The sequence below is a fragment of the Poromitra crassiceps genome, assembly GCF_964638095.1.
Source record: "Poromitra crassiceps genome assembly, chromosome: 19".
NCBI classification, from domain to species: Eukaryota; Metazoa; Chordata; class Actinopteri; order Beryciformes; family Melamphaidae; genus Poromitra; species Poromitra crassiceps.
Window position 1 is genome coordinate 21793616 of NC_139646.1, and position 6798 is coordinate 21800413.

Below are 6798 nucleotides of genomic sequence, written 5' to 3' on the forward strand. Positions count from 1 at the left end.
TAGGCTATTAATGCACTGATGGCTCTCTCCCTATTCTCCAGGACGGCCATAATGAAAGTAGGCAGCCAGTGGCAGAAGAAAACCTGATACAACACATCAGAATTGATATTATGTCCAGCTAGAAAACGATACAAAATAAGATACAAAGATGCAACAATGAATGAATGACACTCCCCACTTGATACAGTAATCTACTGTAGCATTAGAGAGAAAAGGAGCAACAATATGACAGATGAAACGTTACCAATCTAGCTAGCTTGTTTTAGTGAAACAAACTGCCCTGTTGCATGAGACTTGATTATTTTTGAATTGCTTTGTGTAAATCTCAAGTTACATGAAAATTACGTTTCGTGCAACTTGGCAACCTGCAACTAGTTGCCTGAAAGTTTCACTGTGTAAAGCCGGCCTAAGGGAGTTTAAAAGGTCTACGGATGCCAGTGAGGAGATGGGCATCATGGCGTCAAACAACATTTGGAGCTAAATGTTATTCATTTCGTACACATGGAAGTCACCTGAACTCTGGGTCTGTCTTCTCTAATAGGTGCCTCCTCCTGTCTCCATCTGGCTCTGTTAAACAGATCAGTGCCTGTGTCAGAAGTTACAGGACTGATGGCGGTCTACGGTTGACTTTTTAACAGACTATAATTATTCCGTTGAACTCAAAGATGATATGAATATATCATTTAGCTAAAGCTAATATTTAGTTACAGTTAATCAAACAGCAATAGATGGCTACATATTCCTTCATTCTCCTTGCCCTGCTACAGTAGGTAGCAATAGTTACACCACAGAGGGGATTTGGAAGTGGGTATATTCAATGCCGACTGAAAAATCAGTGGGTATACTCCGTATACGTATACCTGCGGATGCCACTACACCACTGGCTCCTCCGGCGGGTCGGGGAGGCGGGGCTAATCTGTGGTCAGCGAGGCGGGGCCTGTGGCCTGGGTCGGGGAGGCGGGGCTGACTCCGTGGTCAGGGAGGCGGGGCCTGCGGGGGAGCAGCGGTGATAGCGGCCGGGTGAGCAGCAGCCATGGGGGGAAAGCACACACTGTCAGTCCTGTGATCGCCGTATGAGATTCCACATGCTCTGATGAGTCATTCCTGCCCTCTCCTCTCCCTCCCCTGGTCCATCGCCATGTGGTTCATGGCCCTTAGTCACCGTCCACACTTTCCCTCACTCCCTCTCTCTGTCTCTCTCTCCCTCTCTCTCTGTCTCTCTCTCTCTCTCTGTCTCTCTCTGTCTCTCTCCCCTGGTGAAGAGGCTTCTTCCTCCCTTCGGCAGCGGCCGTCCCAAGAGGGGAACTCAACAGAATAGCCTCCCTCCGATGACTCACTCACCAACATCCAGAGCTCTGCTCCACACACACACACACACACACACACACACACACACACACACACACACACACACACACACACACACACACACACACACACACACACACACACACACACACACACACACACACACACACACACACACACACACACACACACACACACACACACACACACACCGCCCGCTCTCCAACCCCACCAGCCCACCAAACCACACCCAAGGCCTGGATCTCAGTCCTCCACGGCCTGCATGTCTGTCTCTCTTTCTACCTGTCTGTCTGCCTGTTTACGTGGGCACGTTATGCTTGCCTGTCTATGCCTGTTAACAGCTTCTTTGTCTTCGCTGGCTTAGCATCTGCCTGGCTACCATGTTGTATGTTAGTCTGTCTGCCTCCTTTCCTCTTGGTTTAGTCTTCTTGTCTGTCTTCTTGTCTCACCGTCTTTGCCTTCCTATAATCACTGCTTCTGCCTTCCATCTCTTTGCGGCGTCAGGGTTTTTAATGAGCTGTAATTTTGGATCACATTGATTGCATTTTGACGTTGTGGTTTGTTTTAATAATGCATAATCATGTACAACATGTATTTTTTATTGTCTTATTTCAAAGTGTACATTCTGCATAATTCAATCTTGTATTGCAAGTCAGAATGTTTCAAGTCAAACTCAAACTGCCCGCACGTCTTAGCCTACTGTCTGGCTTTCTTTCGGTCTGCCTGGTATAGTATATTTATATCGTTTATGAAGACGATATAAATATACTATACTGGCAATCTGCCTGCCTGTCGACCTGCCTATCTGTACTTGCGTCTCTCTCCCTGCTGTGCTCGTCTTCTGGCTGTCCGTCCCTGTCCCTTGGCACAAGGTGGCAAAGTCAACCCCAAAGGACAACGGAGCCTCCACTCCCCTGTCTGCATGTTAAACGAAGTTAGACTTTGGGCAGAAATAGAATGACGGTGTAAACTCATAACTGTAAGCCTGCCAAAAGAAAGAAAAATCAACAATTCTCTGCATTCCCCACCTTCTTCGTATTAGCGCACATGCTAAAGCAGCGCCTCGAAATGTCTTGTGAAACCTCTGATGAAAGAAAGCTCCTCGGCCGCTGCTGTTGCTGCCTGCGAGCCACCACGAGAATGTTGCCTGCACGGAGTTGAACAGTTCAACAAGTGCTGTGATGATTTCAACGCTGGGTTTTTCGGCGCGAGTTGAGGAAACGCCTTCTGAACGCCAGCCGACACATTTGAGCGGCTCGCCCGCAGTGCCGCCTCGTGCCTCGGCCCGCGCCGCAGCACGCCGGCCCTCGACATCCTCCGCAGGAGATTTGTTGACCATTGCAAGAGCAATAAGGATTTTTAGGGGCATTATGACTGGGTTAATAAAACACAGCTGCCCCTAAAAGTCCCTCACTTTTCTTGCTGCCTTTTCTCTCCCTCCCTCCCGAGCGGAGGCTTTCCTTACGTCTCGTTCCAGGGGTTTTTTCGAGATGGGACCGCGGCGTTTACTGGCTCGCCCCGCCAGATTGGGGGGTTCATGACTTTTTGGTACCGGTACAAGCGTGGCTGAGAGGAAGGCGGCGACCCGGAGCGACCCGGGACTTCAAAAATGTGAACTTTTCAGCGGGTGCCTGGGGGTCACACGTTTCACACAAAACACGCCGCAGCGCTTGCCAGTATTTATGAATTGTATATTTATAATGGCAGAGTTTTATTGGGATTTTTGCACTGACGTTTTTAAAAGGGGTCGAACGAGTTCAGAGCCGAGTTTCCGAGAAGGGGGAGCTGCTGCCTGCGTGTGTTCATTAGCAGTTCAGCTTTCACAGAAAAGGTAAACACCATCTGAGGAGGATTTGACATTAGCGGTCTTTCCTATACTATAGCCATAGCATTACACACCGTACTTGTGTGTTCACTGTTAGAGAACGGTGCGAACCCGGTGACCCCGCAACAGAAAGCAAACTGGGAAACGGAGGGAAACTTCTATTTAAAGTAAGCCTACATATCCATGCTAACAAATGGAGAGAGAGAATATGAGACAGCCGTGGTGGGGAAGAAGAAAAAAAAATATGTAAGCAACGTTGTGCAGCAAAGTGGTGCGAGATGAGTCCGATTGGCCCTTTTAAACAACGTGAGATGCCAGTGAGAGAGAGAGAGAGGCTTGGCAGGCGGTAGCAGCCACCAGCCAGCACTGTTTAATATCACAAGTTTAATCAGCACACTTGTTGACTATCCCAGAGCTCCCCATATAGCAGAGCTGCTCCCCATAGCCATGGCTGCTTATTCAAACCCAGGCCTGCTCCTGCTCCTGCTCCAGCAGGCCTGCCTTACTAGGCCCGCCTCGGCCCCTCATACTCTCTCACTGGCTCGCCCTCTCCGGCACAGCGGTTACAACGGAGGGGCTTTTGGCTGGAGGCCTTCTAGCTGCTTTCTGTGATGTGTCATTGCACTTAAGTGGGCTACGTTGTGTGAAATGTGCGATGATGAATGGGTGCTTCTCTCCTAATCTGAGATTTATTTATATACATTTGATTTCAAATATATTTGATGGTGATCAACTCGTTTTTTTTTTTAGATTAACAAACAGAGGGCAATTAAAAACACGTGAAATGTTTTTGCACGCGTAATGTGTAATTCTTTTTAATTTGACGCCTCCTGTTCGCATTACAATATCATCTACAATTAAAGGGAATTTAATTAGGACTATGGGTATAAAGGGTTGACAATGTGTCAACTTTCCCTGCAATCTCAACTTGTTGCAACAGCGGCAGGGAATAGCAGGCTTGCAAAAAACAAATGGCCTGCCACTGATTTGTTAAACACGGCCCTAGCAGCGAGACCATAAATAACTTCTTAAAAAGCCAACACACTTGTTCAGAAGTAAAACAAACTGAAATATGAATGTAATGATTTAGCTCGCACTCTGATGGGCAACAGAGAGAGAGAGTCTGTCATTTGCCTGAGCATGTTGAGTGTCTAATAGTCCTGTGAGGTCTTGTGTTTTTAAAATAAAAAGCCCGTGCTTCAGCGAATGTCTTACCTATGTGTCACTTGCAGCATGGAGATGCCACCATAGCCACCCCTTCTATTAATTACATAAAGCATCTAGTGTCAGGATGCTAAATTCATTAGCGAGGTATGTACGGCATGCTAGGGCCAGACCCGATATAGAAACAGGCCTTCAAAACAACTTCTTCACCACTTGACACACTTGTTCGATATAATAGAGGATGGGCTGGGATTTCTTATTTATTTAAAACTCTACCGGTTCTAACATTTTATTAGTTATGTTCAGGGCTAGAGGAATATAAAGACCTGACTGAATTTATAGGGTTAAATTGTTGAGCTAAATACAGTAGAAGGTGGGTATAACTTATTTGCGTATACGTTTTCATAAAGTTTGGTCATTGATTGAGTGGAGTGCAATAAGTGAATTGATCTTGGAACTATACAGTATAGTCTTGTCCAGGACTTGTTTCCCCTTTTTTTTGTAATTTGGTGTATTTGTGATCTATGAGCTGGAAACGCCTTCAAAAAGCTCATAAAAACCAATTGATCAAGAATGAGGCTATCCTGTATTAAGAATTAGCTTTACAACTCAGTGCAAGTGGAGTGAGGCCTAGCTGAGGGACACAGAGCCAACTATAGAAAAATCACATGTCAATGCTGGAGAAACATGTTGCTCTTACACAAGGCTGCATATTTATAAAAGTTATATAAAAATCTTTTATAACCTATTATGAATTGTCAAGCAACCAAAAAGTCAACAGCAAAGTCAAAGTCAACCTCTAAGTTATAAGGTGACTTTTTGAATAGCTTCGCATTGATTGATTGATTTATATGTATTTGTTTGTTTGTTTGTTTGTTTGTTAAGTTAAAGCACCTGCAGCTGTTTGCAAATGCGGAGTCTCTATTTGCACTATACTTCCCAGAATGTATAGATTATTAGGCTAGGGTGCAGCCCGAACGGAAAATCACTGTAATATTTCTATTGCTATAGCCACATTAGTTTTAGTTCGTTTTTTTAAATATTCATATAGGAAGTTAGTATTTTTGTGGTGGGTTTATGACCTTATAGGCCTGCCAGCTATTTTGATAGCCTATAATATTCCTATTAAAAATAGATGATGACATACAAATTGCTGTGATATTTGCATAATATCCGATTCATCGGATTCGGCTACTACTGTAGCCTATTTCTTCTTTTTTCGCAAGAAAGTTCATAATAGCCTAAAGCAGATGTGGATTCTCTAACTTGGTGGTCACATGAGCCAGAAACTGGGACTTTGTAGGCCAGTTGAATTAATTTAGGACTCACCTTGCCCGCAAAGACCCAGCCTCTGACCCACAGCATCATCCTCATCATCATCATCAATCATCATCATCATCATCATCATCATCATCATCACCACAACGGTGCAAATGATAGGCCTATGGATTTTTACTTCCAATTGGAAAACAGCGCGGTGGTCTTAATTGATCTTTTCGTGGTCTAATAGGCTAAAAGGAATGTGATGCTGGCAGGGTGTCGTTACCTGATTTCCCTACATACATACACACACACACACACACACACACACACACACACACACACACACACACACACACACACACACACACACACACGCATGCACGCACGCACGCACACACAGAGAGAGAGAGAGAGAGAGAGAGAGAGAGAGAGAGAGAGAGAGAGAGAGAGAGAGAGAGAGAGAGACAGAGAAAGAGAGAAAGAGAGAGAGAGAGAGAGCAAACGCGTACCAGAGGCCGGGGTCCGCATCTCGTGGGCATCTCGTGAGCACCGACTGAAGGACCGGTCCGTGTGCCACTGCTGTGTCTCGTGTCTGTCTGTCTCTGGCTGCGTGTCTCGGCCGCAGATCGCGGCTGCCTGCGAAGTTGAAGTTGGCCGTCCATCCAGGCAGCACCGGCCCAGTCACCACCGCCGCCCCTGTAATATATCTGATCACTTGGTGTTGCGTGCATCCCAAATTGAGCAAGCTTCATCCTTCGGGAGGGTGGAGGGGGGGAGACTGTCTGTCTGTTGAAATAAGTCTGTGACAGTCCCTCTGGCCTTCCCCCCCGGCCCGGCCCGGCCTGTCCGAGCCGAGGAGAGAGCACACGCAACAGTGTCGCGCCTCGTGCGCGTCCCCCCTCCTCTCCTCCCTTAAAAAAAAAAAGGGGGGGGGGGGGGGGGGGGGAGAGGCTTCTGCGCGTTTCCCAGAGACCCCGGTGCGCGCCCAGCACCCACAGCCAGTCACCCAAATATCCATTCTGGAAAGAGACAGAAAGAGAGAGCGCTCACTCACATACTGTAGGCTACTCACTGTCATGTTGCAGCCTCGACATTATGAGCAGGAGGATATTCCCAAACAGCTGGAAGGAGCTGATATATGGTGTTGCGCCCTGGTGTCGGGCCCTCCCCAAAATGGACTGGTGCTAACCTGGTTATAGTTTTTCTTTCAGCGCGTC

At 46.8% G+C, this 6798-nt stretch overlaps 1 long non-coding RNA gene across 1 annotated transcript in view; it reads right to left on the reverse strand.

The window, feature by feature from the left end:
* Positions 1 to 6417, reverse strand: part of LOC310793603 — a 27292-nt gene extending 20875 nt beyond the window's left edge. The window contains exon 1 of the long non-coding RNA XR_014553530.1: positions 6091 to 6417. This is a non-coding gene — a long non-coding RNA (uncharacterized lncRNA). The remainder of the gene's footprint in view (positions 1 to 6090) is intronic.
* Positions 6418 to 6798: the final 381 nt, after the last annotated feature.